This window comes from Brassica napus (genome assembly GCF_020379485.1).
Source record: "Brassica napus cultivar Da-Ae chromosome A6 unlocalized genomic scaffold, Da-Ae chrA06_Random_2, whole genome shotgun sequence".
Lineage (NCBI taxonomy): Eukaryota > Viridiplantae > Streptophyta > Magnoliopsida > Brassicales > Brassicaceae > Brassica > Brassica napus.
The window spans coordinates 1,490-13,190 of record NW_026014058.1 but is presented as its reverse complement, the minus strand read 5'-3'; the positions used below and the strand labels follow the sequence as shown (position 1 = coordinate 13,190).

General features: G+C 38.0%; 2 pseudogenes; both read right to left on the bottom strand.

Annotated features, from left to right (window-relative positions):
* Window positions 1–1,486: 1,486 nt before the first annotated feature.
* On the bottom strand, window positions 1,487–4,380 carry LOC125594362 (annotated as a pseudogene).
* Window positions 4,381–5,367: 987 nt separating this feature from the next.
* On the bottom strand, window positions 5,368–7,477 carry LOC125594363 (annotated as a pseudogene).
* Between the last annotated feature and the right edge of the window lie 4,224 nt (window positions 7,478–11,701).

Here is an 11,701-nt window from a genome sequence, read left to right as displayed (position 1 = left end):
TACTCTCTTTTCCTAAAATCCAAACAAAATAGATTTCTAAAAAAAAATATTATTTTCTAATCTTAACTAATTGAGAATTTTCTTTAAAAAAAAATCATAACCAGAGAGAATCGTAAAATTTTATTTAATAGTAATTTGTACTTATTAAAATTAATGATAAACATGATAGTAAAACAATTATTTAGTTAACAACAAAATTTGTAAAAAAATATTTGTGATATTGAAAAACTGAATTTTGAAAATGGCAACTTTTAAAAATAGTTAATATTTACTGGAAATAATTATTTGATAGAAATTTTATTTTTCTAAATCCTAGAAAAAATATAATTGTAAAAGATTATGTAATATAATTTCCTTTTCTAAAATCCTAAAAAACTGTACAAGAATATTTGATCATTTTCCTTATTTATATAAAAATCATAAACAAAAAAAAAAATTGTATCATATTTTTAAGTCCTAACCAAAAGTGAATTGTAAAAAATTATTTGATAATATTTTTGAAAGAGTATTTGATGATGAACATGATACAAAAAATTATTTAATTAACAAAAAAATATAAAATTAGTATTGATACGAAATGTAAATTTTTTATTAGTAACTAAAAATAATTATTTGATAGAAATTTATTTTTTCTGAAATTCTAAAGAGAAGATAATTGCAATAGGTTATATGATAGTAATTTTCTTTTTCTAAAATCTTAAACAAAATTGTAAAAGAGTATTTAATATTATTTTTTAATTGTAAATAAAAGTGAGATTTATAAAATAGAATTTTTTCCTTTAAAAAAAATCCTAACAAAATAAAATTTTAAAGAATTATCAATAAAACATTAAATTATTACATAAGAACATGTATAATGTTGTCATTGACTCGATTGATGTATTTGACTTTTTTTTTTTTTTACTTTCATTCAGTTTCTTATTTCGGATTGTGTTCAGTTTAAACGTTTAGATATAGTATTTATTTAATCCTAAGTACAAATTTTATAACAATTCATCTATGTACCATGAATATAAAATACAAATATTAACTTAAACTTATGTGTAAAAATAGGTTTTAATTATAAAATAAATCTCAAACAAATTCAAAAAAACAATCATAAAACTATAAGAAATTATTTATTATTTTATAGTTTTTATTAAATTAAACATCACACAAAAAACACAACGGGCTCATATTTTGTTAACAATATACTATATGTTTATATACTTTTATTAAATATCATGATTCACAAAAAAAAATATTATTATTTTGTTTTACAATATACATGGCCTTTCTGTGTGAAAGTTGCATAAGTTTTTTGTGTTTTGTGGCCCAGAGTGCAATTAGTTCGGTGTATTCAGCGGAGCAATAGGCTACTTGTAAAGCTTTGAAAGATAAAAACTGCAAAACCGCATTATGAATAAGAATTCATTTATGTTGTTTATTTATACACTAACAAAGCCATTAAAGGATCGAAACTTCTTGTCCAATAAAGTTCCAGTACTCAGTCATCCTCGAGGACATGTTCCAATCCGAGGTCGGGCTCTCGTAGCCGTTGTCGTATGCAGATGGTTCAGTATTGGCACACGTCTCTATCTGTGAGTTTCCACCTATTGTCATCGTCGAGTCTGACAAGAGATAATCACACCTTTGTGTTCTGTTTCTTGGCTGGTCACTGTCTGAATCTGATTCGAAATCTGAATCGGAATCAGAATCAGAGTCCACGCAGTTGAGAGATTTCTGAACTTGCTCAGCTTCCCGGCGTTTTAGTACCTGGAATCTACCCATAACATCACTCATATGGCTGCTTCTGCCAATAGTAGCCATCTCCGAAGCCTCTGGATTGTCCTCCTGGTCATCCATTCTTGTCTCTGAGGAGTTAAGTGACTTGAGTTTGCCATTTGTTTCCTGCTGCTCCAGAATCTGAAACCTGTCTATAACACCAATGTCTGGGTCCGGGCAGTTCTGAGACTTGAGTTTGCGCTTTGTTCCTGCTGCTTCAGAATCCGAAACCTGTCTATAACATCATCATGGGTGGATACAGGGAACTCCTGCTTTATCGTGTCCGGTGTCTGAACACCAGGCTTGAAGTTTCCATGATTTTCCTGTTCTAAACAGCCGGGTGAAGCTGCTGGCCAGAAGTGAGAGCACTGCACCAAGGGGAGCAGAGTTGAATCTAGAGCTTTGTGGTGCGTCATGACTCATTGTAACTACATTGTTCCCACAATTGCTCCCGTGTTTGATGATTGGTTCAGCCGTCTCCTTCTCTACCTTGTTTTGATGGAAACTGATTCCTGAGGGTTAAGAAAAGGTTCATGCTTGAAGGTTGATGCATCTGCAGAGACCTCTGAGAAAAGTAAAAGATGAACTGTTAAAACAAATACTTTTGAAGCGTATTCGCAAGATGATGTGCATGGTTCATTTCTTATACTATATCTACACCTGTTCGCCAATTTTTAAAAAAATTTCTAGCCATTAGAGAAAGATACAAAACCGGTCGTCTACATATGATTTACTTAATTATGAAATGGACCTGAGACTAACAGAATCCTAATCTCATCTACCTCCAAAATGCTCTTGCAATCCAGCTCTAGTAGTCATTAATACTATCAGACAAAGGAGACGGTTAGTTTGAAAGTTACAAACCTCTATTCTGCAATTTGAGATTACCAGTCTCTTTCTGGATCCGATGGTACCGAGGCCAGGCAAGTTGTGGAGCATAAGGCAGCTTCCGTTTCAAGCCAGAGATTCTTGTACAAAAGAGTTTGTGGGTGGTTTTCTTCGCCGTCAGGAAACTTGGAAGCAAGTATGTTCTTAATACTCTGCAAAGTTAAGATTACGTCACGAGTTTACAAATATGCAAAAAAAAATGTACTATGTAAATAAATACCTGCGTCATCTCATCCTTATCTACAGATTCTTTAGAGCCAAAGCTGTCCAGTGGCTTGACATTAAACCCTTGAAACTCTTTAGCAACTACATTTGGGGCCTGAAAAGGGTATCAATCGTTAAGCAACTAACAGCAAACAAGAACAAGCAGCGTGTATGTTCTAGTGAAAACCAAATAGGTCCGGATCGTAGCACAAATCAAGTACCTCGTTAAGGTCGGCCACATTTGGTAAGGAAACATGCATAGCTTGTGTACAGGTGATTTTCTTTGAACACCTGGTGAGATTCTCTACTACTTTATCAAGGCTCTCAAGTTGTTCTGGCTTCAGCAAGCTTCTATTGCTGAAGCATTCATAAACAAGCACTTCTGACAGATTATGCAAGGCACTAACCACGGAAGAAACTCTTGTAGAAGAAGCCGGGGATGTGAAACCTCCTTGATCACGTAGAGGTGATTGACCAGTTGAGACACCATCTGCATTCGATCTACTACTACTACCCTTTGATACCCAGATCTGGCAACAACGTGGACTTCTCATCAAACTGTTCCAGGAGCTTACATGCCTTGGCTTGAACATCTTCACTAGCTTCAGAATGGGTTTCATAGCTGAGAGCTGACTGAGCAGCAATCCTGTTATCAGCTTTCATTGACTCACTTCCCTCAGAAGATACCATCAAGTGGTTCCAAGATCCATGCTCATCACAATTTAAATCAAACTGTAGCATCCGGGGAATCTTTGAACTAGTTGAGCCAACCGTCCCATCGCGAAGATTTGGATTCTCCGAGACGGGAGGAGCAGTCACACTTTCATGCGTACCATAGGCAGAACCAGAATGGTAATGTGGAGGACGGTTGAGATCAAAAGCATTGGTAGTAGCACAAACACCAGAAGGAGGGATAGGCAGATAGAAAGGCTCCTGAGAGTTTCTGATAAGCATGTCAGCTAAGGAAGACACTGTAGCTGAGCTATAAGGAGGCACCCATTGCCTTGTCTCCTTCGAATATCCACTCTTGTCGTTGCTAGAATCTTCACCCCCGTGACCTGCAGAGAATATATAATCATTAAACTTTTATGTAATTCATGATCTCATCACACGAGCTAACATAAACATCATCAAAACTAGACTCATCTCGAAACCCTCACAGTACCATTAAACAGTTAAACCCCCCAAATTTGAGTGATTAAAATATATATATATACCGAGTCGAGTGAGAAACGATACTAAAGGCACGGGAGGGCCAGTATAATCACCAGACGACGGCGATCGGTGATGAGGAATCATCGGATCAAACCTTTGATCGGAGGACTCTACAGGATGGGTTGCGAGAAAACTGCGGCGTAGAAGCTGGTGGATGAGGTCGAAGCCAGTACGGGTGCGGTACCCCACCGAAACCGCCGTAGCCTAATCCATCTGCCATCCTCGAAGAAGAAAAGTGATTCTGCAGCTCTAAGTGCTGCTGAGGCTTGGCTTTAAGTTAATCCAAATTAGAATCTTCCTAATTGGCCAGGTCTTATATAGGGTTTTAACGTCACTGCGTCATTATCTACACAATTTAATGACCATTAGTTTATACATAACCACGATTTATTTAAAATACAGGAAATACCGGACCGATAAACAATGGAAATTTAGATATTTATCATTTAGATAATCATGATTTATTAAAAATACAGGTAATATCGGAACGATAAACATCGGAAATTTAGATAACTGTAATTTCATATATATATTTATCTTAATAAAAAAGTTATCATTTTTTTGTAAACAAAAGTAACATTGTATCTACTTCCCATTTTTATAAAAGGTGAACATTTAGTACATACTATATGTATGAATATGAAACGAGCATATGAGTTACATGCCGTTGATAAAGACAATGAACTGGTCGCCAAAAACTTGAACATTTTATCTGTTGATCTTGTTCATAGGAACAGCCTCGGAAGGCGCTGCATTTACACTCGAGAAGACTTCCTTCTGTCTAAACTAGCCATCCTTGGGTCATAATCCAAGGAAATTGCATGCTTAGTCTTCGATATAAGATTCTAGAGAACCAATGTAGGTTTTCTCTGTGGTTAGTCTCTTATCCAGATCCAGTACTCAGATTGGTGAGGTTCTTGGTATACACATGACACTGTTAGTTTCATTTGTATATGATCACTTATTTATAGATTGTGAATGTTGTTGGCATTATCTTGATCCTCACTATGTGCACGCCCGGTCCCATGCATTGAGAGTTTTTATTTTGTTATTTGTAGTTTTGTTTGTGTTTGTGAAAAAATTAATGCTAAGCAGTTAATATTGGCAAATGAGTAATGATGATGACAAGTGCTGACGCTATGAAGAATGGTTGGTACTCAAGTATTATATGGTCTTTCAATCTGTAGAGCAATCTTTATAACTCAGGAAAAATACGAATAGAGCTATAGTAATCTTTGCAATTATTATTAAAAAAAAAAAGATCTTTGCAATTTCATTGTCAACTGGAAAAAAAAAAGCGTTTAAAAAAAGCTTAATTATGTAACAAGAACTCTAATAGAGAGTCAGAGTAGCTGCTAGAGTGTTAACATCTCATCATAACGTTATACATGTATACAACCAAATACCCTCTTACACTCGCCCCTGATAAGGTGAAAACTGAAACCAAAACCAAATAAAAAAAGAACCTGGTTCGAGCACAATATATACATACAATAAAGGTTCTGGTTTTCAGATCATCACGGAAGCTGCTCGGAAGTCTGCGGTTAGACTGCAAACTGACATCAAGAACAGGATTGCAACTACGGCGCCCTAAGAAGTCCTCCGGATGAACACCTCACGGACACAACTTTCTAAACAATAATCCGGTTTTGTTCTTGATGGCTTCCCCTTCTTCATGGCTTCTCCATCCCTATCCTCCTCAACCTGTGTGTGTAGCATTCAATTTGTTAAGATGTAATCCCAAAGAATAAAAAACAAGAGAAAACCGAGTAAGTCATGTGAAGGTGGTTATTATTCTTACCTCTCTCTTGATAGTCTGAAGCTCTAGACTTCTCGATTTAATACCTTCAAGGTTACTTTGCAGACGCAACCTTTTGAGGCACTTCCATGGACTATATAGTCAGTGGCACAACCTGAGGGTTGTTCCCGCCGAGCCTGTAACTTGATGATACCTGTTCTTGAAACATCATTGCTCATGTCACCTACCGAGTGCTGTGCATATGCAATCTGATGTGGCGCTGACCCTTCCTGCTCTGGAACTGCGTCGTCGTCTGGGAGATCAAGAATCGAGTCCACAAAGTCGGATATATATGTATCCACTTCGTTTGTACCGTACTGAGTCTGAACCTGGGAGCTGTTGCTGTGGTTCCCTGAAAAGTCACTCACAAGCCAGAACTGAAATGCGTTGAGAGAGAATCCAAGCTCGGATTGGAGTTGAGAGTGTGATGGGAGAACATTGTGTAGTTCAGTGACTCCAGCTCCGGAAAAGCCAGATAATCAATATCTCCAAGCTGTGATTCAATATTTAAAAAAAAAGAAAAAATCATTTAATTTGCAAAAACTACACTTCAGACAGCATTTATCTAAGTTAAACTCTGCAATGTCCTCACCTGGGCGGTTGTAGCCTCAACGCAAGCACTGGAGACTAGAAGAGAAGATTCGGAAATGTCATAACGCTTCACGTCTTCTGTTTTAACGACCACTGATACTTGAGATCTAGTCTCACCAGGGGAAGATGTTGCAGCAGTTGGAGACAAGACATCTGTTCTGCAGCTTCATCCAACTTTGAATCTTCATCGGCTAAACTCAGGTCTTGTTTCTTGAACAGCTTGCATAAAAAAAAAGGACTCTGCATATATATCAAAAAACAAGTACATTATGGTTGTCAATGGGTTACAACTAACTCTACATGTGTTAGCATTTTAATTTACCTGGCCAGGATTGGTGCCACTGAGGTCATCCTCGGTGGCACGGTACTCGTGCATGATCCAGTTGGTTCGTGTCCCCTTAGGAGCTCGACCAGAGTGGAAAACCAGAGTTCTCTTCACGCCGATGATGCTGTTCTTGCCGGATTTGATCTTCCGTCCTGTCTTTCCTCCTGTGGCCTCCAGTAGCTTGTTGGCCGGTTCTTCTACTTCCGTTTGGGTACTTCCGGTCCAATGGACAGAAGAATAACCACTCTGAGTCGTTTGTCTTAATCACAGAGAAACCTACAACACATATGATCACAATCAAACACCCAAAACCTATAACTCCTTAACATATTCCTAAAATAGGAAAAAATTATAACTAGATTCAAGAAAAAAGTACAAATCGTGAATCTAAGTCAAGAAGAAGAAGATAAGGTACCAGGTAAATCCCAAGGTTCCCATTTGCAGATGTCGATCTCTCGGATGGCTGTGACGTCGTCATCGTGGCCGTTGATTTTCCTGTGGAGATAGAAGCGGACTAGCTCCTCGTCAGTTGGACGGAATCTCAACCCCACTGGTAACGAATCTAACGTCAATACTTTTATATTCTGATTCGTAGATGCCATTTTTTTAACAAATCGGGACAAGGAAGAACCACCCAATATTGAAAGATTCCTTTTTTATTATTAGAGATGCGATTCGAAGGTATCGAGAAGAGAAGAAGAGACAATAAAAATTTCACAGTTGCCCTAAGATTGGTTGGATACGATTTGGTAAAGTGAAGAAGAAGAAGATTGTGAAGTTTGATTTTTCTTATCATTGTGGTCAAAAGTATTATAGAGGTGATTACTGGCGCGTGGGGTCAATTGCTATATACACGCGCCAAATTACGCGGTTTGGGAAATTACTGAAAGTACGTTTTATCCTTGACGATCTTTAAAAAGAGCGTAATACTGAGATTATCGCAGGGGTAAAGTAGGGAAGTTGATGACATGTAAAGTAAATTGTTTAGTGTTATGTCAGAGTACAAATGATATCATGACACGTGGATTCGAGCAAGGAAGTTTCGGTGTCGGCTCCACTTGTTGAGTTTCTCGGATGGTTCCTTGACTTGGGAAAATTGTTTTGTTGTTTTTTGTTTTCGATTCTCTCGGACAATGAAAGAACAAAAATGTTGTTTCTTTTTCTTTCTTTTTTTTTTTTAATTCAGACGTTGTTGCTTCATACATTTTAGTTATGGATAACATTATGATATGAGGTAAGACGACCATGACTCAGTCATATGACACAAAGTCTCCTTCGTTATTCCTCCTCAATGGCAATTTATGTCATGCCCTAGTTTTTTTGGTTATCACTAACGGTGACATTAGGTAACTTACAATGCTGAATAAATATCAAGTCCCCTGCGATTAGTGAATTCAAAAACTCTATAATTTCTCTCTCAGATTCAACATTCAACAGTAAGAATGAGTTGCACAACTTGTTACGCTCAATCCTTTACCTTCTCTACAGAGCAGTCTCGAGCTGACTGTCTTTGCAAGTTTGCCCCATCACAAGTTTCCTTCATGAGAAATGCTAATAGACACCAATGTGACATATAATTTCATTTCTACTATTACACCAAACCAATGTGACATTATTTTTAAAAAAATTGATCATCTTCTTCACATGTATTTCTTCTCCTTTTTCACGATTGCCATGGTGTAGCTGATGTTGTTCTCTCATGATCAAACTCTTCCTCATTACTCTATTCATCTCTGTTTCAGTTTGCTTGTGAGAACAAATACAATAAAAGGCAAAGGCCCATGGTATTGGAATCATTTCGTGCCAATCTTACTACACAATACCGCCGCCGTCTAGTCGCTGGTTCCACGGTCTCTCCTTCTCCGCCGACGTCTAGTCGAAAAGAGCAGTTCCTCCAGTAGAAGCTATGTTGCCGTGAATCATCATCACATGACCCCCCTCTTACCATCGTAGATCCGACTATCATGTTCCTCTTTGTGCTATCCTTCTGATTTTTTTCATCTCTTTCTTTTGTTTCTCACTCATTTTTTCACAAATCAGATAAGTTCAACTTTGAGTTATCACTATGCTTATATGCACATATATTTGATGTTTTCCAATTATGAATCGTCGAATCCAGATGTTAATGGAACAAGTTGACCATAGCATTAGCTGGTTTAATTAATTTTAGTTCGTTTGGCTAAGAGTAAACTGAATAAAACTAGCAAACCGATGTAAAATTATGGTGTTAGGATTTAAACCTTTGCCTAGTGCTTTAAACTTAGATTGAAATCAATATCAAAAGCTCTTCCCTTTATACACTCAAAGAAAACTGTTTCTCAAGAACAACTATAGAGATTACAACAATGATTAACACAAAACCCTAACACTCGTAATGCTTAATCTCTTGTTTATCTCTCTTATTCTCTTGCTCTTGCTGTCTCTCGGATGATTTCTTTTGGGATAATTCAGAAGCCACGAAACCACCTCCTTTATATATAACATGATCACCTCCTTTGTAAGTCTTGACCGACATCAACTAACGTAGTTTCCTTTTTATGCAGGATATTTGTTGGGCTTCGAAGGATTTGGCCCAATAACTCACAATCTCCACCTTTGGGCCCAATCTTCTCATCGTCTCCTTTCTTCGATAATACCGTAGAAGCTTTCAAGCTTTCCATCTCCTTCCACCTTTGATCTGAAAAGCTATCTGTGACAACTTCGCTGTTGAATCACCACTGTCTGCCATGCTCCTTGTCCTTATATTTGCAGTGAGCCATGAACACCAAACCAGAAACGGCTATCTTCACTCATCTCCCTTTTCACCGAGAATCTCTTGCGACGGTGATGACGTCTCGCCAACGAATCTTCCGTCTCCGGCGAGTCCCGTTTCTTCACCCTATCTCACTTTGATTCCTTATACGGATTGTGATGAAGACGACATTCGCACCTCCAATGGCGATGAAGATGACCTCTGAACAGAACCTATATTATCTGGTGAGTTTTGTTTCTCCAACCAGAGTCACATCCATCGTTAGCTTTAAGCCCCTTGATGGTCTTCTCTTTTCTGATGATGATATCAATTCTGTTCAGATTAATTCTGGCCAAAACCTGCAAACTTGGATGTGTTCCACAAGACGAGCTTTTCCTTAATGCGATCAAAACCATTGATGGCATTTAATCGGTTATCCGATTCCTCTGTCAGAGATGTTCTTCACTTCTCAAGTCTTCAACTCAACCTCCTGTAAAATCGCATCATCTGATAGTAACACCACCTTGTTCTTCATCGTGAGATGCCCGTAATCTCCAAGAAGCTCGCGATTTCTTCATGGTGACTGACGAATTTCTAACTACTGGTGTTGATTGATTTAATCTGTCTTGCCGATGATACTGCAGCTTTCGGTAAGATCATATGAGTTGTGACTCTGCTTTGAAGACTTTCACTTATTTCCTTGAGAAGTTATAAGCACTAATCCCTTTGATTTTTGACAGTCCTTCCTGCGTTTCCGGTGACCCTTTGGAGAGTCCTCTGTTTACTACGAACCTGTCTCCCTTCCTGGTAAGGTAATTCTCGTCTCTTTAACCTGATTAAGATGATGCCTGTGATGTTATACTTGTCTGGTGATCTACTTTGATTTCCCGGTTGTGATACTCGTCTCCCTTCAGCTCTCCTTGGTGTTTATCCTCCACCACAGCAGCTGTTTAAGACGTTCTCTCCTCTCCGGTGATCTATTTCTTCTTTCCTCGACCTAGATACTCGTCTCCCTTCAGCTTATCTTGCTGTTTAAGACGTTTTTTCAGGTCATCCCTTTCAACTTTAAATTTCTTTTAAAGTATACTCCTCATCCGACTTTTCAACCTTTTGAGCGACTTTTCTTGTGTTTCAGCTACTCAACCTTGAGCTGAAACTTCTGCCTCGCATCTATGCTCACAGGTAACTATCTAAACTCCACCTTGGTTTTCCATTATCAATATAACCTGAACTGACTTGTTCTCCTCCTCTGTCTCTGCGAGTTGAGAACAGCGTTGATAAGGAGTTACCTGGAGCGTCTTCCTTCTTAGGCGGAATCGCAGCGAACCTGAAGCTCCTCTCCAGGTACTGCGTTGATTAATACTCCTGCTCGATTTTCATTGGAATGGTTCTTAGATAGTGTTATATTCTCCTTGACTCTATCTCCGAAGATACCCCTCCCAATATATGTGACACTTTTCTCACAACGCCATTCCGAGTCTTGTATTCACGTATTCCCTTTTTCCAGCCTTCTTCCAGTCTTCCTCGCAGTCTTTAGATTCTTCTTTTGTACTAAGCTCTTGAGGTGCAGTCAAAACATGTGCTGAGAGATCACCATCTTTATGCCTTACTTTTTCCAAACAATACATCATCCGTTGAAGATTCTGTTTTCTGAGATTCTTCACTGCTCGCCTTAGACTCAATTTCTTCTGATTTTTCTGTCAAGAAAGAGTCCACCTTGAGCTGATGAGTCTTTTGTTTCAAGACCATATGGAGTAGGTCCCTGAATCAGAACTTTTGCGAACGTCACCGTTTTTGACGTCTTCTTCTTGATTATTTTCTCCACTCTAGGCATATTCTTCTTACTCTTAGCAATTGTGCCTTGTAGATAATAAAACTCCCTTGTGATATTTTCCTGATATCACCCTCTTATTATCTTTGTAGAAGTGCACCATAAATTGCTTCCTTTGTACTTGCAACCTGATTTTTCTAACATCCCATAAGAAATTAAATTTCTTCTCACCTCTGGAATGTACCTGACACCTGTGAGTATCTTCAGAGCCATCTGAATTCTGAATCTTTATTTTCCCAATCCTTTGATGTCACACTGAGTGTTATTAGCCATTAACACTGAACCACCATTGAACTCCTTGAGATCAAACATAGCCTCCCTGTCTGATGTACTATGATAAGAACATCCAGAATC